We start from the raw sequence: 22705 nt of genomic DNA on the forward strand, positions 1-22705 counted from the left end.
AAAAACTAGCATAAAAGAAAACAGCTTTCTCCAAAAACTAGTCAGTCAATCATTTAAAAAATATATTTTTTCAAATTATGTGTAGAAAACGGCATGAAACCTTATCATTGTCATTTATAAAGTCATGGAACCATTACTAAGTGTAAAGGGTTAGCTGTTGGTTTAACTTAAATATGTACATAACTGTGCATAATTTGTCAAATTTACCTGAAAATTATACAGTTGAAACATGTGGCCAGTGAATGTTCAGCATATAATCGTGCATTATCAAACATTTATTTTCTGGGTCAGGCAAAATATCGTTCTTAGATACACATTTACACGCATGAAGTGACTTGCGGTAAAAAGGCCCAAAGGTGGTTGGGTTGAACTTACTGTCAAAATCTAATATCCATTGAGAAGTTTCACTTCTTGGCCGGGTTACACTTCTCCATGTGGTAATAGGGGCAAGGCTTCCATGAATAATAACCACGATGTTCCTCTTTTATTCATGTCGGAGCGCAGCTTTATTTTGTAACACATTTTTGTAATTTATTTCTAAAGGAAGTATCGATTCACTCTCGTGTCTTGCTTTGATGTCATGCCTTGACCTTTGTTGATATTCTCTTAAATAATTATTAAACAATAGCCTAAATATCACGCTGCGTCACTTTTATTGCATGCGATAAGAACCTAATGGTTTTTTAATTTAAATCCTGAAAGTTATTTCTGATTTGTTTTGGAAAGGTGACAGAGAGTAACCTCCTTTCAATTGCACTGGTTGTAAAATTTGTCCTTGACTTTTGTGTTTTACCAACATCATGACAAGTTTTATGGGTCAACATGATAAAGCATCCTGTTATTTCCTCATGGCATTGCAAAGTTCTCAGATGAAAACTAAGATTTGATTTGAATCATCTGCTCATAGCGGCGAGTTTTATTATTTCAACTGGGTATGTTGGTGTGATTTGAGAGATGAGCAGTGAACAAAGATTTACCCAAAAGAGCGGTTTTCTGAACAGGGTTTAAATGCCATGCATAGACCTTGATCTAAAATAGTAAAAACAGTCAAAAGCTGCTGTGATGCAATGCAACATTGTAAAAAAAACACTCTATAAATACGTTTAAAATTAAAGGCGGGGTGCCCCTACCCCAATAGAATCTGGACCTTCTTTTGATAAACCCGCCCCACACATACACAACCCAGGCAATGATATCGGTTAGTAGACACACCCCTTACTGCTGATTGGCTACAATGATGGAATTCCTCCAATGAAACATATGATTTGATTGAATGTGCAAGGTCAAAGTTTGATCATAAAAGAGAGATGTGCAGTGAACAAGGTTTAATAAAGAAGCAGTTTCCTGGACAAGGCTTAAAGGCCATGTAATCTCGAGTTGGAGTAGTTAAAATGGCTTTCTGAAACAAATAAAAGCTGCCTTACTATCACAATCTCTGCTTAAAACCTAAAATTGCAAGTTGCTGTATGTGTTACAATGCTTTCCACTAATATTGGCCCTAATAAGACTGGCTTTCTGAAACCCTGCACACATTATACGTGTAGACCGTGCATGATGTGCCTACAGCAGGCCCGGCGCTGGAATGGCATATTTGGGGGGGGGCATTTTAATTTTTTGGGGGGGCACACTATACCCTATTTTGACTTATTTCCTGCTCCTTTTAAAGGACAAGTTCGGTATTTTACACTTAAAGCCCTGTTTTCAGATAGTTTATGATGAAATAAACGGTTTTGACTGAAATTTCGACATTTGCGGCTGCCCCGAGAATTTTTGGGTGTTTGTGTTTCAGCTCCTACCTTTACAATGCGTTTAATGGTGGACTGGAACAATCCTTTCTAAAATGCATTAAACTTTCGTTTACAAAGACGTGAAACTTATCGAGTGGTCAGGGGTGTTCAATGATATGCTCACACAAAAATCGCGTTAAGAGATGCTTTCCAACAGCTGTTTTAGCATTCGTTGTTAACTTGTGGACCTATTTTTCCAAACGCCCCACACTCGTACATTCTTCCGCTTAGAGCTTGAATAATAGACACTCCAGCCCAGTTGGTGGCGCTAATCCGCCATTGCCAATTGCAAGAATAGAAACAAAGTTCCCGGCGCGGAGTAATACCGTACCTCACAGCACAAATAATACAAGTCAATGGAGTTGGCAAAAACTACGATAAAACCTGTTGGAATGCGTATTTTGCAGCGGTTTTTGTGTGAGCATACCAGTGAACACCCCTGACCACTCGGTGAGTTTCACGTTTTTGTAAACGAAAGTTTAATGCATTTTAGGAAGGATTGTTCCAGTGCACCATTAAACGCATTGTAAAGGTAGGAGCTGAAACACAAACACCCAAAAATTCTCGGGGCAGCCGCAAATGCCGCGTAGCATATATCAAATATAGATACCCCTGTAGACCAAGTCCATGATGAAGCCAAACTCGTACAGAGTGGGCTCTAACATATAGGACATAGCTCATAGAGGGGCGTGAGCCAGTGCTATGGCTTCAACGATCCATCTAAATAACCACTGTTAGCAACAGGCATACGTAGTGAGTGATCTGCGAAGCTCACGAACGGCCGATCTGACTATAATATGCGGCAGAACGGTTCGTAGCGTGGGATTATACAGATACCACAATAATGTGAACCCAGGTGAGCCCTTGAGCGCATCGGGATGCATATAGGTAGTATTATAGTGCACAGATCGGTGAGCTTTCCAATCGCGCCATAAATGTATATTGACTATAAATTGCACGGGCACAGGTGAACACTTGAGTACATCGTGAATGCATATAGATGAATCAGAGTGTTATAGTGCACAGGCCGGCAAGATTCTCATTTTTCATCTCTAAGGCCTTTACTGGCCAGCCATGCAGTGGAGTACTTGTGATGTATGTGATGGAGCGTTGTCTTACTGTCTACAGTGAAGGTAAACAGTACACCTCTCTGAACAGTGTCTGGGAGGCTGTGGTTGTGGCTCCCTGTATACCCGAAATGTTATAGCGTGCATATGTGAGCTTCTCTAAGCGCACGGTGAACGCATATAATTAAAAACCATATCGTGCATACAGGTGAGCTAACGGGTGCACCTTTAATGCAACAAACCTCAGTAGTGCGCGAAGCAGGGATGTCGAAGCTGTGAACTGACAACGTGGACGGTGGGGACCAGCCGGCCGTGTCACAAATGTCAAATGAGAAACCTCTAAGACCATGCCCGAGGAGCTAATCCATACATGGAGTAGACTAACCACGAGTGAGCATCATTGTCACGGGAAGTGATAACGTCAAAGATCCATAAATAACCTGTATTGACAGGTGCGCTAGTGAGTGATCTGTGACGCAGATGAACAGCTGATCGTCTGATGTACGTCAGACGTATCTGTCATACAGGACCTTGGACAGTTCCAGAGCGCTGTGCCTCGGGCACCGTCCGCATCTGAAAAATGACAGGCTTATGAATAAAGTGAATGGTCGGTTGTTAGAGCGTGGTTAGCTGTTCTCACCACCACATAGATAGGTAGGGGGAGAGAGTCGCCGTGCACGAGCCTCTGTAGTGAGGAGAAAAGTGTTCCACCCACAATTCGCGGGGGGTTTAGACTTTGTGCTGTCACTAGACAGAATAGATCAGACTTTGCATAAGGACGCCTCGCGAAAGGGGTCCTAGCAGCTCGTGTCAACGTTTCATAAGGCGTAATGTAGGTTGTGTCCCACGGATCGAGAGTGCTGCAGTGCTAAAATCATCCCCTTAATGGACCGTATGTACAGTACAAGGTGATTGATATGAGACAAACGAGCTTTCCACGCGCCGAAGGCTGATTGCCGTTGTAAAGCGTGTTCAACCCACAGCAGATGCTGGCGAACTCGTAATGATAGCCCTTCATGCAGCGGTGTGTAACTTAAAGCATAAGCTTCCCGGCTGTCAGCTCGGGGCGGGACTTTTGCTTAGTCAAACTGAAGTGGTCTTATGAACAGAATGCCACGATATTCAGCTTTCTGGGGCTCGTTAGAGGGGTATGTGAGCCCGTCTTAAACAAGATGCCGCGCGTCTGACTGTGCACACGCTTTGAGCTCGCTTTCCGAGCATCATAAACGAAACTTATTGTGGCGGGTAGCAAGCTCACTTGAGGTTGATATTACCCTTAATATCTCCGAGTATTGGAGCGGAGCGGAGGTGTGAGCGTCTTCGGATCCGCTGATATAAATCAGCTATATGGCCGAAAAACGTCATAAACCGCTTGGCTGTAAGCCTTTGAGTGGCCGTCCGGAGAGGGCGATTCAAACGCTTGGAGGCATGAAAAAGTCTGAGGCTGCCGTCTCTCTAGGAAGAGAAAATAACAGCCGTAAGACCGTCCTCGTTTGCGCCGTCAGTATCGTAGCGGAAAAACTGAGGTGGGCTGCGAGCGAATTTGGCAGAAAGGTGTTAGAGACACCATACAGCCGTGGGGTGTCAATACACAGTATATGGCCAAACCAGGGTTTTTTCGGCAAGCGTCGATACAATTATGGATGGCGGGCCGTGTGTGCGTATTACTGACTGCTTTTCGGTAAGGCGAAAAAGTGTTTAGAGACACCGTACAGCCGTGGGGTGTCAATACACAGTATAGTAAGCACAGAAATTGCTCTTAGAGGAATTCAATACAGTTCGCTACTATAGTGAGGTCACATAACCGACAGTATTACACAGTATGTTTTGGATAAACAGCACACAGAAAACATTTCAGGGCAGTCCAGCCGAGGCGCGACTTAACCCTTCCTCTCCCAGACAGTTTGTTTTCTGTCGACGCAGCTGTGCTGCGAAGACCAGAGCTCGGCCGCTCAGGTGCATGAGCCTCAGTAGTGACGGTGACCAGAATGGCTCACAGAGCAGAGCAGTATGTCTAGGTGGTTTAATGTCAGACTGGACCCATCACAGAGAGGAAGTCTGCCGTGAGGCCTGCGGTTTTGCCGTTTATTAAAAAGCCAGAAAAAACGTGTATATAAGAATGTACCAATATTCAGCGCACTGATATAGGACGGGACTAATTAAAGGGAGGTATTCGGGCCTCAGTATATTATAAACAAATTCGTTCTGCCTCTGATTCCGTCTAAACCAGAGAGAAATGACCGGGCAGACGAATAGTGAGCTCTACCGGAGTGAGATAGACTCAGGCCGGTTAAGCTCTTATAATGAGTGTTCTTAGTGCTCTAATAGCGATGTGTCCGCTCTATCGAGCAGAGGAATGAGATCGCGCCACTCCAGGAGGGGAGGGGCATGAAGCTCTGTAATCGTAGAACAATAGACAGCTGCCTTTAGAGGCAGCGAGCCGTAAGACCGTGTGCTAACTCTAAGAAGCTGTTAAGAGACCTCACCACTGCGGGGAAAGGAGCGAGGGACTCTGCGAGCGTAGAGCACGAGTGGCTGTGCTATGACAGGGAACAGGGGCAGACCCGCCTGTGTTTGCTTGTCGTATGCATCTATCTTAGTTCTATGGTTCCCCCGCTTGTTCATCTCAACAAGAGAGGAACGGCAGAGGGGAACAGCAACACAGATAGAACAGCCTTGCGTCGTATGAACAGTATCACCCGATGCACTCGGGGGATTCATATGAATGTGCCAGAGATCTCGCCACTAAATGTGAGAGGAGCGAGGGACTCTGTGAGTGTAAAGCATGAACGGTTGCATTGTGACAGAACACAGGGGGGGTTAGCCCGTGTGTGCTTGTCTATGCATCCATCTAGTCTCATGGCTCGCCGTGTGTTCATCCCGACGAGAGAGGAACAGCAGGGGGAGCACGAAACATGGATAGGACAACCGATGCATATAAGCGTGGTCCCGGCGTGGGAGGTGCCAGACCGGTGACGCGCTCGGGGGAAATTCATAGCAGAGAGGCTCACTTCAGCCGCTGTGCTGGACGCTATTACAACAGCGCCTGCTCTTTTAGCTTATAGCTTTATATTAAAAATATTGATCTTACCAAGCGTCCGCAGGGGAGACCTCGTCAGGCATGTGTCCGTTGCACAGGGCTCGTACCACGGCAAGCGAATGCTATCTTCGGTTCTCGGCCGGAAAGCAGCAGGGGAAGCCGCTAGACCTGGATTCTGCTATCTTCAGTTCTCAGCCGGAAAACGGCAGGGGAAGAAGCTAGGCCTGGACTCCGCTGCAGGGCTTGTGTCGACGGCGAGGTAAGGCTTCTTCTTCTTCGGAGCAGCGAGAGGTTTGCGCTGAAGGAGAAAATTAATGAGCTCTTGACGCTTGACCCGCGCTTATATAAGGACATGTGCATCCCGCGCGCGGGCTCAAACGTCATTGGTCTGTATTTTTTACAGACGTTTACCAATAGGCTTCAATCGCGGAGTAAACAGGAGTTTCCCCCATAGCGTCAGCAACTGACGCAATGCGAAATCAACCGTATTGAAAGGGAACTGTTGCTTTGTGAACGGTAATAAGCAAATGTTGGGAAAGTGATGTCTTTCATCATTTTATGTGTCTTTGCTCGGCATACAGAAGAAGCAAATGTTTAAAACCTCGCAGGCTGAAACATCAAGGAAACGCCATTTACTGTAGATCACTGAATTGCAATGCACCTGTCATGTTTACAGAGAGACGGGACCCAAGTGCAGGTAATGTTGAACTCATGGGGTTTATTTAACCAAAAAGCCCACGAGGGGGCAAAAGACAAACTTTAACAACAACTTAACAAGACAGAAGACACAACACGAGACTAGACTTAACTTGACTTGATTCTTTGACAATCGGTCATCAAAACAAGGTCTCAAGACACAGGACAATACAAAACGATTCAGCACAGGACAAGACACACTGGGGCCTTAAATAGGGAAAACTGAACAAGATAACAAGGAAGCTCAGGTGCAGGGAGTTAACTATTAATGAATATTTAACGAGGAGACAAGGGGCGGGGACAGAGACAAGACACGGCAGCACACTACCCAAACAAAAGGCCATGCGCTGTCACACAAAACATGGGTACTGCCACAATCCTGCCACATGACCATGAACTACTATGAGTAACTATAACAGACTGGCAGAATCATGACAGCACCTTTATGTAATTGCGAGTTGAATCCATTCGCCTGAGATTATATAGTTATTGTACAAATTCAGTTATACACATTATAAAAAATTTGTTATATTAAAGTTTATGACTGAATTGAGCTCTCCATTTTAATGTATGTCTGTTAAGAAAACTGGGGGCAGGGGCATGCAAACATGGCAAAGAAAGACATAACTTCAAAACATGAAGGATCTAGCCTAACATTTAACCATGGGCGAGGAATATTTGCCCATTTGACCACTTCTCTGTCTGTGCCAGACTCATGGTGTTTATTGACCTTAAGACCCAACTAACTTCTGCAATTCTTCAGTTTTGTTCTTTTGAGATGTTTGTTCCACCCAAAGCACGTGACAGTTTTTTTAGACATCCATCATTTTCCAGGATGTTCATAACATTTCCAGTTGACAGAAACTAAGTTTTTGATGATTTTGGTACTTTCTTAAAGCCACTTCCCAATTTTGCAGCATTAAAAAGTGTCGCCCCCTCAGATCACCATTAATGTTGATTTAAAAAATCACATTTGCCTAGTGTATTGTCTTCTTAGAGGGAATAAAAAGCAATATTTTAGTTAAGGACGCTCTGTGAGGCAAGATCGAATTTTGATTAGTCGCTTAACGCAGCGTGTTCACCCTAATAACATTACGTAAAATTTTGTGCACTACGGAAAGCAAACACGAAGGCTACGAACATTATATAATTTCAAGTTTGTGTTTGCATTAATTTCACCATGAACATTCGAAAATGGATTAAAAAGAAAGAAACTACAGCAACTGCCACTACCTCTGGGTCTAAGCTCCAAATAAGCCAGTGTTGTGCTAATATATAGGTATGCATTTTTTGTTGTTGTATATAGTAAGATTGTTCAGAGCTCTGTACGTTGCATGCTCAATATAGCTGCAAGTTGTTTTACAGAAATGTTTGTTTATAACGCATTAAAACTTAAGGAACCTACCACAACTGTATGTATTTTCAAACTGGGAAAATTATATGAATTCATGTGATCGCCCATCGTGGTATTTCAGACGCCTCCTCATCAGTGGTCGGCTAGTGCCGATGGAAAATGTCAAATTACTTCATATTTTTCTTCTTTTATCACATGCCTTTTTAGACTTTATCACATGATATATTTTTCCAGTTTAAAGTATTTTTTATCACATGTCTTTTTTAGACTTTTTCTCACAATGTATTTTTCCAGTTAAAAAGCATTCTTTTATGTACATGACTTATTGATTCTCATTACCAATACAAGTTGTTTTTCACATTTGAAAAACATTTATAATGTGTTACATTTATAATCATCTATTGAAATATTTCATAAACATCTAATTATGTATTAATAATAAAAACGTGCTCTTTATTTAAACAAAACATGCCATGATATGTGCATATTGCACTACCTCTGATGAGATTTTAAAGGCCTTTTTAGAGAAATTTTCAAAATGGTGTTCAAATGTAAATAAAAGTTTGAAATTAATGCCTTTCAACATAATAGATCTTGTTATTTGCATAAAAATGAAATTTGCTCATGGAAGTAAAAAAATCATGTATGTCTGTATATCTTGATACCAAGATTTCGTGAGAATTACTCAAACTCAACCAACACAAGCCTACTCATATTTGGATCTAGTCCTTTAAAAGTCCAATAAAAAAAGGCTTGACAGATTATGACAACAAGTTTAAAGGGGCAATGGCATGAAAATCTGACTTTTTCCATGTTTAAGTGCTGTAATTGGGTCCCCAGTGCTTCTATCAACCTAGAAAATGGGAAAAAGATCAACCCAGTAACTTAGTTTTGGTAAACCATTCTCTACAAGCACATGAAAAAATAGGTCATTGAAATTTGGCTCTCCTTATGATGTCAGAAGGAGCTCTTATTATAATAATGCCGCCCCTTAATCTGCACTATCCAACCACAGCACTGATATTTAGTGCAGAGAAAAGCACAATTGAGTTTTGGGGGACAGGTTCGGTATTTTACACTTAAAGCCCTGTTTTTTGTTTATGATGAAATAGAGCGGTTTTGGCTGAGATTTCGACATGTGGTGCTGGCCCGGGGGTTTTCGGGTGTTTGTTCTATCACCTCCCATCTCTACAATGGGTTTATAGGTCCACTGGAACAATCCTTCCTAAAATGCATTAAACTTTCGTTTACAAAGACGTGAAACTCACCGAGTGGTCAGGGGTGTTAACTAATATGCTCACACAAAAATCGCTGCAAGGGATGCTTTCCAACAGGTGTTTTAGCATTCGTTGTAAACTTGTGGACCTATTTTTCCAAACGCCTTACACCCGTACATTCTTCTGCTGAGAGCTTAAATAATAGACACTCCAGCCCAGTTGGTGGCGATAATCCACCTTTGCCAATTGCAAGAATACAAACAAGGTTCCCGGCGCGGAGTAATACCGTACCTAACAGCACATCTAATACAAGGCAATGGAGTTGGACAAAAACTACAATTCACGAGTTCGCCCTTACATCTAATCTGATTGCGAAAGTAAGCATATTTTGGCGCGCTGTCCTGGGGGAGGGCTCAGGATCCGGAGTGAAGCTCAGACTCCGAATACAGGGTATTACCCGAACCCGGAGAACTCCCCCATCCCAAACTGGGATAGAACAGATTAGAGTGGCGAGTTGGGGTGGTGGAGGGATATCAGAAAACAATCTCAATATACTGAGGTAGGTAGGATGTCTGTATATGTAGTGTTTGGCTGATTACCAAACTAGATGCACCTGTGCTTGATTAGTTAATTATCTGATCATGCTCCTCCCGAACCTTGTTAATAAAACATAATTTCGAGTTCACCCTTACATCTAATCTACTTTTACACCCGAAGGTAAGGCATACTGAGAAATAAAACTTTCCGTGCCAACGTATCCCGAATAAGTGCCATGAGTCTGGGTGAACAGGCATCACTTTGAATGCAGAAGTGATGTCTACTTTAGCCAGCAACGCGCCGCGACCTACATTTTTATCATGGTGATTGCTTGGTCTATGTCGTGGTAGAGCAGAGAATATTCCTCATGGGGTATAAGGCTGGAGACCGGGCAGTTATGTGGAGCTGAAAGGTCAATAATTAATCGTTTTTTCCCTGAAAATATTCTGGTAGCTATTCCAATAGGGCTAATGCGAAAAATTTTAAAGGGGGGATTCTCAAAAGGGCCGATCATAAAGCCAAACTCGACTTCTTTTTTGATTAAATCGTCTACTGTATCTGACTCTGCGAGTGCGGATTGGAGATTGTTGCATATGAAACTATGGGAGAGCGAGCATTTAGTACCAGGATTAAAACCTTGTTCAAGGCCGGATAGTAGATAGTTAGTAAATTTAGTGTCTGGGTTATGTGTAAACTCAGATGAAAGGCGAGATTAATTGTCTGGAGTCGATAAGTAGTTTCTAGATTTTTTATTAGAATTCCTCATGACAGGCCATATGGTACGGGCATGAGCCCCGCCACAATAATTGTAGACATGTAAGTATTTGCAATGCTGTCTCACGCATTTCCCCCTGTTTGAAATTTCCGCACACCTGGCTGTTGGAGAAATAGTGATTTTCTCTGCTGCTGAATTCCGGTGCTGGATTTGTGGTTGCTGGGCGAGGGACGTAGCTGGTGCATTTTAATGCAGTTGGTTGCTATGGCGGGATTGATTTGGGGGCATGAGGTGGTAGAGTGAGCTACTGATCGGCAAACTGCGCATGAGATGTTTTTGCAGCTGAAAAAAACTCTGTTATGGAGATCAGAATCTAGGGCGCCACAATATGGACACTGGTTCCACTGGGCAATGCGTACTGCACATTTTGCCGAAAATAATTTATGGTAGGTGTAAAAATGTGTTCCGCCATAAGACAACGCGAGATCTGCTATAATTGCCAGGTAATCGTTAAGTTTGCGGCGTCTATGGGGAAAAAAACGGAACAGATTATTTCTGTGTAGCGACTGAAAGCAGTTGTGAATTCGGAAAAAGAAAGGGGGCGTGATGAATTGTGAGGTGTGTTTTTTAGAGTGACTGCAAAATCTCCGCAATCTATTTGCTGTGAGATTCGAGGGGAGGTATGACAGAGAGGAGAGATGGAAGATCTATATCTGCACCTGTTAGAATTTGATTCTTGATGGTGATTGGCACCGGAGGTGGTTCCAGAGCGGCAGAATTCGGTGGGGTAGGTAGAGGGGTTGCTGTAAATAGAGTGTATAGAGGTTTTTGTGCAGATAGATTAGAATTGAGATGAGGCGCTGAAGCCGTTTGCGGAGGCAGCCTCACGCACGGATTAGCCCCTGGTGCTTGGAGAAGCCCGTATGATACGGAATGTGGAAAAGTGGTAGGAGGCCAGTGCGTTGAAGCTGACTGATGGTGCCCTGCTGGACACCCGCAGCAGGAGCTGAGGGAGTAGAGGCTGAGTTTGAGCGTCTGGCGGAGGCATCCTCATGCCGGTGTTTTCAACCAGAGAAAAAGCGGAGGTTTGTGAAACCATGCCTGTAGCTGATTGGTTTGCTGGAATTAAAACTGTTACAGTGATTGGTTGAAAGGAAGGAGGTCGTGTAATTAGAGGGATTACCGAGCCTGGGGCGTGGCCTAAACTTGCTGACAGTCTGCTGCGTCTTGAGGCTTGAGAGGAACCGGAGCTTGAACTGGAAGGAGATGTTAGAAAGACATGTTGGATTTTTGATTTGTGAGATTTTGTTACCTTCTTTGATGGTGAATTATTTCCCACGGAAATGTAAAGGCTGTAAAGTTGAGCTTTGCTCATTTTATGAGAAAACTTGACTTCAGAGTTGGTGAGAGCTTGTCTTAGACCCACGACGGTCCATTTTCCGATGGGAGGGATGGATGGTGAAGCCGAGCCGTATGATGAACAAGGGGAATGTGAAGGCTGTCTTGAAGGTGGAGGTGAACGGGTATTGCGTGGTTTAGGAGTGCGGGCAATGGGCCTTGTGAGCTTCCGCCCGCGCACTGAGGCGTGGGCCTCTGCAGAAGGTCCTGGTTGGCTTGGGATTCCCTTAGAGTCGGTAGAGGGAAATGCCTTAGAGCCCGTTGCCTGCTTTGAACCGAAGGTTTTCTTTACGCCGGTGGCTTGCGGTGGAGCATCTAGCTCGTTGTTGAGTGGATAAAGCTCGATCTCGGACATAGCTGTATGAGGCAGTCTATCCGAAAACAATCTCAATATACTGAGGTAGGTAGGATGTCTGTATATGTAGTGTTTTGTTGATTACCAAATTAGATGCACCTGTGCTTGATTAGTTAATTATCTGATCGTGCTCCTCCCGAACCTTGTTAATGAAACATCATTAAAACCTGTTGGAAAGCATCTTTTGCAGCGATTTTTGTGTGAGCATATCAGTGAACACCCCTGACCACTGGGTGAGTTTCACGTCTTTGTAAACGAAAGTTTAATGCATTTTAGGAAGGATTGTTTCTGTGCACCTATGCAGCCATTGTAGAGGTGGGAGGTGAAACAACAAACACCAGAAAATTCTCGGGGCAGCTGCATATGTCGAAATTTCAGTCAAAACCGCTCAATAAACATCATAAACAATCTGAAAACAGGGCTTTAAGTGTAAAACACCAAACCTTTCCTCCAAACATAAAGTTTCAGTTGTTGTCTGAGAAGTGCCAGAGAAAAAAATGCAAAGCAGAATTATGGCACAAACAAAAATATGAAAGTGTATATGCAAGTATAACAAGTGTCTAATGTTCTATTTCTTTATTATACTAAAACAATAATAAACTTGCGTGGGCAAGTGAAAGCAACAGAAATTGAGTTTCTATCGGTCTTTCATGGTGCTGCTTGAACCCGAGAAATAAAGACATTTTTAGAAAGCTTGTCAGAAAAATCCCTGTCAACACCAGCAATCACAAGGTAAGGTAACGTTGCTATAGTTACGATATACAGAATAGATTACTAGGGCTGCATCCGAAAGCTTAGGCAGCTGACTTGTTGCCTTGCTGCCATAAGGCAAAGATTTCAGCAGCTCTGGGAAACATATAAAACTACAATACTAGTTTCTTGCTTGAAATGCAATCAAAAGAAGTGAAAATAAAACCACTAAATTTGTGCTCCATTCCCGTTCTTTATTTATTTTTTTCGAACTTAGCCAGGCTTGACCGATGATCACATTCCCCACGCACACGCCCACACATAGAACAAGACAATGAAGGTGTCTCAGGATACAGGAAGTAAACAAAACATTAACCTGTAATAACTTTTTATATGCATTGTTAAATTAAATCCTGAATGACCAAGCCTTAATCTTGAAATAATACAGTTTTCCTTCCTTCTCCCCTTGATTTTTTCCGCTTCCTCTTTTTGTTGTATTGAATACAATAAGTTTTATATATATTTAAACGGGAAGCGGTTGTTGCTGGGCAGACATCAGCTGGGCATCTCGTAAAGGAAGGCCAATGGGTCATTGGTGTGACGACCTTTGCGGCAGTCTGTTAGTCTCAGTGTCCTCGGGATCGAGGGGCCGTTCGCATGTAATGCAGGAGTCATACTGTATAATGGTTGAATATCTGCTTGATTCCAGACAAGCTAACTATTGCGACATAAGTATATTTATGAGACAAATTACAGTATGTGAATGCTTTGTTAAAGAGAAATGTTTTAGTTTAGACTTAAATTGATGGACTGTGCCTGATTCTCGAACAATGTTGGGTAAATCATTCTAGAGCTTATGGGCTAAGTAAGAAAGAATTGACCACCGTTAGACACTTTTGATATTCTAGAGATAATTAAGTGACCAGTTTTGCGACAGCAGCGTATGCGATGGATTGTATTCTGATAGTAATTCTCAAAGATACGAAGGTGCTAGGCCATTAAAGGCTGTATAGGTGATTAGCAATATTTTAAAATGTATGCGATATTTAACCGGTGACCAGTGTAAAAATGCCAAAATTGGGCTTTTCTGATCATACTTTTTAGATTGAGTAAGCACTCTTGCAATGGCGTTTTGAACCAGCTAAAACTTGTTTACCTGATATGCGTGACACACCCCGAGTAGTGAGTTACAATAATCTATTCTTGAGGTCATAAAAGCATGGATAAGCTTCTTTACATCTGGTGCAGACAGCATATGGTGTATTTTTCAGATATTTCTAACATGTAAGAATGCTGTGGGACAGACATTGGATATATGACTATCAAAATATAGATTGCGATCAAACATCACACCTAGGTTCTTGACTGTGGAATCTAATACAACAGTGCAGCCGTCTATGGGCAACTTGTAATCTGATATATTTAGTTTGGAGTGATTTGGTTCAATAATAAATAACTCTGTCTTACTGAAGTTTATAAGAAAGTTATTTGCCATCCAGTCACTGATATTGTTAATATTGTAAATACAGTCTGTTAGCTTAGAAAACTGCTGGAGTTTGCTAGAATGAGATGTAAAGCTGGGTATCATCTGTAGCAGTGAAAACTTATGTTATGTTTCCTGATAATGTCTTCTAAAGCTAACATGTATAACGAGAAAAGGATAGGACCTAGAACTGATCCCTGCGGTACGCCGTATTTAACCGTAGAGTGACATGACTTTTTTGTGACATTTGCATGAACAAAGCAGTTGGTTAACTATGCATATCATTTGCCATATTTTTTTATTTTCCCATAGCTTGTTTGCTAACTTGTCTGCTGCTTCATTCCCTGACATTCCAGTATGTGCTGGATACTAGGCTATTCGTATGCTATCTAAGGTTTTATTACAAACAGCTAGCAACCTAAACTAAATCGTAACATTAATGTAGACCTCAACATGGTTATCTAAATATAATTTAAACATTACTGTAAATTTTTACCATCCTTGTATGGTAGCCTATACATTTTAGACATTGTTTGCAGTGTTCTACTGTTCATCTGTTTGCCTGTAAGGTATATTTGTAAAAAAAATACCATGAAAATTTGACCTTTCCATGTTAAAGTGTTATAATTTGGTCCCCAGTGTTTCTATCAACCTAGAAAATGTGAAAAAGATCAACCCAGGAACCCAGTTTTGGGAAACCATTCTCTGCAAGCATGTGAAAAAATAGGTCATTGAAATTTTGCTCCCCTTGTGATGTCAGAAGAGGATAATAATGCCCCTTAATCTAACCACGGAACTGCCATTTAGCGCAGAGATTAACTCATTTACATTTAAAAGGACCCATCCAAAAATGTCACATTTTTGCTCACACCAAAGTGGAAATTTAAACATGCTATAATAAATTATCTATGTGATATTTTGAGCTAAAAACTTCACATACTCTGTGGACACCAAAAATGTATTTGAAATCTTAAAAAAGTCTGGTTGGTTAAATGTCTCCTTTAAATGTCGTAATATAACTAAGGGCTAGTCCTGGATTAATCTAAACCCTGTCCAGGAAATTGCCCCCATATGTTAGCCTACATGTAAACTTTATATCGACTGAAATGACTGAGCTGTATTCCTTGAGACGTAATCCTCCACATTTCGATTCTTAATAAGGCATAAATTGTGTCAAAGCCAGTGTATGCCAGGTTTGTGCTGTGTGAATCACAATTCGCCCCCTCACCGGCACTATCTCAACCCCTCAGATCACCATTAATGTTGAATGGGATTTGAATGATAAAATGTGCTATTAACATTTGCCTCACAGTCACATTTGCCTAGCGTATTGTCTTTCTAGAGTGAATAATAAGCTAAAATAGCAATATTTTAGTTAAAGATGGGCTGTGAGGTCGATTTTTGATTGGCCAATTAAGCGTGTTCCCCCACCCTAATAACATTACATATCAATTTCTTGCACTACAGAAAACAAACATGAACATTCCATAATTTCAAGGTTATATATTGCATTTACTAATTTCATCATGGACATTCAAAAAATGATTAAAAAGAAAGAAACTATACAGGATTTGCCACTACCTCTGGGTCAAGGTCAAGGTCAAGGTCACTTTATTTATATAGCACATGTAAAACAGCATTTCTGCTGACCAAAGTGCTTCACAATAAAATACATAGGAACAGTCATACAAAAATTTGTTATCATGTACAGCAACATCATAGCCATATAATCACAAAAACAAAAATAAAATACATAAAATTAATTAAAACCTAAAAGAGCTTAAGATCTACAAGTTACGAGTAGGCCTGAGAGAAAAGATGTGTTTTCAGAACTGACTTAAATGAAGATAAGGAAGGTGAAAACCTGATTGACCGAGGTAGCAAATTCCACAGCTTAGGGGCGAAAACACTAAAAGCTATGTCACCTTTGGATTTTAAACGTGATGATGGAACTGCTTGTAACTTATCTGAAGATGATCTGAGGGTTCTTTGGGTAGTGTATGGACAAATAAGATCTGAAATATAGGCGGGAGCCAGTCCATGCAAGACTTTATATACAAAAACCAAGATCTTAGCTCAAATAAGCAGTGATATGCGTTTTTGTTGTTGTTGTTTAAAGTAAAATTGTCCAGAGCTCTGTACAGGTAAGTTGCTCACTATAGCTGCAGATTTTGTGGTTTTATTACCAAGATGTTTCTTTATAATGCGTTAAAACTAAGAAACGTATACTAAATGTATTTTATAGCTGGGAGAATTATGGATTCATGTGATCTCTGTCTTTCAGACGGCGCCGGCACTGATCATTTGTCAGACTTAGATTATTTGTCTATGTTTATGATTCTAATAGAGATTGTTACTGTATTATGCCGTCAGTCTTCACTGCGCCTATGCTTTTAGTAGGCTCGAGGCCCTACGGTCCGTGTACCTTTTGATAGTTTGTTTTTCAACTTCAAATGAAATAAGCAGAAACGAGAAAATGGCCCCTTTGTTCGTTTTTTCGTTTTTTACCGAAAGACGAAAAACGAGATTTCGGGTTGATTTTTCGTTTTTTTGTTTTTTGGTAAAAAACGAATAAACCACTCTAAAATTCGTTGTGACGTGTGGGCGGTCGCTAGACGCACCTCTCCGCCAATTGGTCAACCAAAATGTGAATATGTGACATCATCCGTTGTTCCTCAAGTCTGATTAACAAAATAAAAGTCCTCCGCTGCTGTAGCAATAGGCTAATCTTTAAACTTTACAGGTCAGGTCTTAAATTGCGCTCTCTTATGTGTAACTTAACGGGTTTCGGACAAATATTCATTTCACAAATACCAATCCTCACCTGCATAGTTTTATTTTATTATTTTATTTTAGATATTTGTTGAAGGCGCGCTACCCTTTATAAGCAGCGCAGATAGGATGTAAAGTACATGGCCGGGTTTCCCAAAAGCATCGTAAGGCTAAGTAGATCGTAAAAACCCTTACGAAAATTAACCATGGTTTTATTGTGGTAAAAGTGTAGTAACCATGTTTTTTTGGTGAATGGATTACTATCAGCAAAACTATGGTTTTACTACACTAACCATGGTTTAACTATGTTTTTTAAAAACCATAGTTGTCAAAACCATGGTTATTTTGTGGTTACCATGGTTTTACTACAGTAACCATGCTTTTTTTTGTTTTGTTTTAACTGTAGTAAAACCATGGAGTATTTTCTTAAGGGAACGATCGTACGAATCATCGTAGAATTTCCCAAAAGCTTCGTAACAAGTAACACTTGAAAATCATCGTAGATCTACGAGTGGTCTGGAGTAATCGTTAATTCTTAAGTGCATCGTAAGACAAGAGTTACAAGGACACCTGCAGGACAACTAGCAAATTGCACTCCCGCAATGACGATAATATAATGTTTTAAATGTAGGCTATATTTATTTATTGGGTTCTTATTTGTTTATTTTATATTAAATATATAATATATTAAAAATTCAAATGAGAAATCAAATTTAAACGACTAAACATAAATTAATAAAGAAGTAAAACGTATTTGGTACAAGTTGGTAAAAGTTGTATTTTGGTAAACGTTGGTACTAGCAAATTGATAAATGGTTCCTACCAATTGCTGCTTCATCTAAAAATGTTTTGAAGGGAAATGGCATCTACTTAAAGAAACCAAATAAATATTTACAGTACAATGCAATAATCCATAATAATAAATAAACATATATAATAAAAACAAATAATAATAAACTATAATATAAAATGCAGAAGGCATTTCGCGGTGGGACGAGTCCTAACTAAATACGGAAAATAATATTTCATTATGCACAAATTATTAAAACATTTCATAAAAGTCATTGATCAATTATGATTAATAATATTAAAATATTAGTGCACATCGGCTAAAGATCATCGGCCTAAACAAGCTTCTGCTACAAATTTGAGTCATTCTATTGGTGACATTTTAGCACTTGACAAATGAATAGCGACTCGTAAGTAGCACTTAAAACCCAGCTGCGACTGCGAGCGATCGTTATACGTGCATCTTTGGGAAACGCACGTAAATGAACAACGAATGTTTGTTAAGTAGCTCGTTGAAAGCGCTCTTAAGTGCAATGTTCAACCAAGTGTAAATACGTACCTTTCTTCAGTTTTGGACAAGAGATAAAGTTTGATTTATACGACAGATATGAAAAGTTATAAAAAAAACAATGTCATGTGGTAATTTTGTTGAGGATTGTTGTGTGTGCGCTTTTTTTTAAAGAATGAACCACAAATCGCGTTCTTGTGAAGGGGAAATTATCTTATTTTTAATGTGTTTATTACAACTAAAATAATATTTTTTGTTATATTTGTATCTTAATATTGTATTACATTTTACAACCAGACTTTCTTAAACTTTTTAAAATCATGAATGTAAAAGCAAGTAGTTTGGTGGATGCTTCAACACAGTGCAACAGATAGCTTTGGCACATTTTTGCCGGATTTATTTGTTTTATGAAGAATTGATGTTGAATCAAATCAATATTGGATTGATTCAATCTCTTACAGTACACGTGATTTAATAAACACACGATATTTGCTGTGTGGTGAATAACAAGGCCTAACAGTAAATAATAACTAATCAATATCTAAAAAATAGAGAAACTCAAAATAAGAGGACAGAATACGACAAGCAAGTTCTGCATAATTCAGAAATGCTGATTGAGCTTCATGTTTCTTTATTGAGATCACGCGCATTGGCTTGGCTTATAATGATCGAGCTAAGCTCATTGCTGCTATGAGATGATATTAAGACATTATTAGGTAATTAAATAGATTTGTAATAATTGTTCATTTATATTTAATTCATATTGACTGTTAGGCCTATTTATAAAAAAATATATTTACGTAATAATTTTAGATATATTTATTTTTATGTCTCTAATTTTAGTGTTAGCACCAAAAAAAAAAAAAAAAAAACATGAATGAAAGATACATTTGCAAATTTACATTAACAAGCGGAATTCACGCCGTACAATATTTGCCATGGCTATACTCATGAGTACTTTTTAAATGGCTTCTTTTTAGTCAAAGATTTGTATCACACTGCATGTTTGGGAAGACAGTACTTTTCCGTAATTAGATTTTTTAGTATTCCCACTCATGCAAATATGACTATTGCACAAGTAGCCTATCTTTTTATATTTCTCCATAAACCTTCGAATACTAACAAAAAAAATCTGCTATGATTTTCATAGTTTTGCAATACCAATACATAAAATTACATCCTAACCCAACCCCCAAATGTAACCCCAACCCCAAGCAATAATTTAAAAATAGAAAATAAACAGGAAAAACAATACTTAAAATAACATTAAAAATAAAGTCGTGCGAGCCGGGACACGAAAAACTATTTATAAAAAATAAATGTGCGAAAAACTATTTATAAAAAATAAATGTGGTGACACGATAAAAGCAGAAAAGCGTGTCCATGAATCAGTGGCGGATGCAGAACGTGACATATGGGTGGGCATGGATTAAGTCCGGGTGGGCCTGAATCTATGGGTGTCACTTTTGAATAAGAAACTATAACAAGTCTATAAAATTCGTCAAAACTTCAGAACACTAATTTAAACAGCATACACACACAACCGAACTGCACGTCACATTTTTGACATTATTGATACTTTAAATTGCAATGCAACGTGACATTTATTAAGCCTTTTTGGTAAAAAAAATATTGGGCTCTCATAGCCTACAAAAAAGAACCTGCACACAGTGACAGGAAATATAAATGAACCCAAAAAAACTTATACTTTTTTAAATAACCTATTAAAGTGTTTAAATAAATACGGCTACTAAATGCTTAAAATGAAGCTTCTAACATCATATTCTCTTCATGCAAATCACTAAAAATATATTTTCGTTCTCACATATTTAAGTTAACTCACTAAATAAAGAAAGAAAAAGGGAATTGCTAGAATAACGTTAGACTCTGGGGTTAAACGAAATGACAAATAAATAAACATTTAATATACTTTTTGATGAGCACAAGAGCAAGCCTACTCGTGAAGAGCGGAGCCGAGGAGCGCGCATGGTTACAGCATATCAGACGTGAACGAAAGGAATAATGGATTTAATGCTTTCACTTCATTTCCTGACAGTTTCACTTGTTAGTGAGGATAGTAATGGCTAACAACATGACGCCGAATTACATACAACATAATTACCTAATTAAATCTGAGAGAATGCAAACACATTACAATATTTTTTCCTCCGCCCGACGGCCAAGGCGCATCATTTTTTTTTAGCCCGACAGGAATTCGCCATAGCCCGTAATGGACGTCGGGCAAGCGATTTTGCGAGGTTTGTTTTGTAGAAAGACTTTCTTTAAAGTGAATTTCGTTTTGTATAAATTGTATCTTAATATTAATCAATGTTTGATCAAACAATTGCCTCGATTTAATAAATAAGAAGCAAACCAAGAACGTCTGTGGTGTGGATTGACGTGAACCCACTATATTTCCGCAGCCTACGTCTTTCTGCTTTAATGCATTTCTTAAATTAATGTCTCAATTACACAGTAGGCTTATAGGTTGTTATGATAGGCTATTTGTTGCTTAAAAGCAATAGGCTATATTGTATAAAGTGTAGCAATAAACGTGGCGTGACTTATAGTGCTGCTATATCGCTATATCAAACAACATCACTATGATCAGATGTTTTCTATCTATTTTTTACCCCGCTGTCATATTTGTTGTGTGTTTATGTTATTGAGAGGAAAGCGCACAGCACATATTTATAACGTGTTGTTATTCAAAATACGTTTTCTACTTGCTTGCAAAAAAAGTTCTCAAAGTGATCATGGCTGAAAGCTGCTCGGGAATATTTCATTATAAAAAATAAAAATATATATATTTATAAATATATATAAATATATATAAAATATTTCGTAATTATACCACAGAATGCCTTGAGGTAGGGTTGCAACACCAACTGATAAGGAATATAATGAATATATTGACATTACTTATAAAATGTATTCATATATTTACAATAAATCTCTATAATCGTTTCTGTGGAAATTATGTTTTGAATGTTTTAGGTAGCCTAATTCGCTTCGTTTATTTACTATTTATTTATATATTTATTAAGAAATATAAAAATGTTGGCCTACTCTCTATTATATCTGCAAGAGTCATATTTGCAGGGGTGGAAATACTGAAAAATCTACTTACGTAAAAGCATTGTTACTTCCCAAACATGCGTGACTGTCCTCAATACAAACACTAAAAACAAGCAATTTCAGTCATGTACTCATACAGCCAGTAGCAAATATTGCACTGTGAATATTATTCTGCCTTGCTAAAAACTAGAGATCTGCCCGAAGCCGAATACGTTATAGGTTATTATAAAGGCTATAATATAAAATAGATAAAGAGCTTAAATAGATAAAAAATATTAAAATGTACAATTTTATGAGCAAAAATTTAAACTGTAGGCAGTTACTATAGCCCTATTTCGACGAAACTGTTTTCACGAGGATGTCTTTAGAAATATGTATGCCTCCTTCGTGATAAATCTAGTACGTTTGGATGAAGATTTCGCGGTGGATATGGGAGTTTATAATTAGAAACACCCAAATGCGCTCTGCACATTCATGTTGTTAATGATCATTCACATTGCTTAAAAAAAAGAAAGCCACTTCACTGATTCAGTGTAAACGCAAAGCGCGTGACCATACGGTGTTGATCTAAAAGGATGCGCTCTGACTTACCAACAAAAATCCTGCAATGTTCGATGGTATGAGCTTGATAATTTTAACCAAGCCAATGCGGGTGATCTCCAACAATAAAGAAACGTGAAGCTCAATCAGGAGAAGTTCCCCCGCAGAACTGTTTCTGTATGGATATTTTAAGTTTCTCTGTTTTTAGAAATTGGTTATTATTTACTATTAGGTCCAAATTATTTCCTTTGTGTGTTTATTAAATTGGTGTACTGTATAATAGACGGTAAGATTCTGTATACACATCAATTATTTATCACATCAAATATAATAAATAATTCCGGACAATCCTGTATTTTATGTTATATGTGGCAACGCTAGCTGTTGCTGCAGCAACAGCATCCATAAAACTTTTCACTTTTACCTCCATGATTTTAAGAAGTTTAAGAAAAGTTATGACTGTATTACATTTGGCTGAACATTTATCTACCTCCTCTAGTCGGCGCTGTATATAATGGGAGGCGCGCTTTACCAAACATCTAAAATAAAATAATATAATAACATTAAACAGTCCAGGTGCAGATTAATATTTCTGAAATAAATATTTATTCAAAACTTAGGTTACACAGAAGATAGCTCAATCTAGGACCTGTACATTTAACAGACCAGTAGGCCGCAG

The sequence above is a fragment of the Misgurnus anguillicaudatus genome, chromosome 18, assembly GCF_027580225.2.
Source record: "Misgurnus anguillicaudatus chromosome 18, ASM2758022v2, whole genome shotgun sequence".
Classification (NCBI taxonomy): Eukaryota; Metazoa; Chordata; class Actinopteri; order Cypriniformes; family Cobitidae; genus Misgurnus; species Misgurnus anguillicaudatus.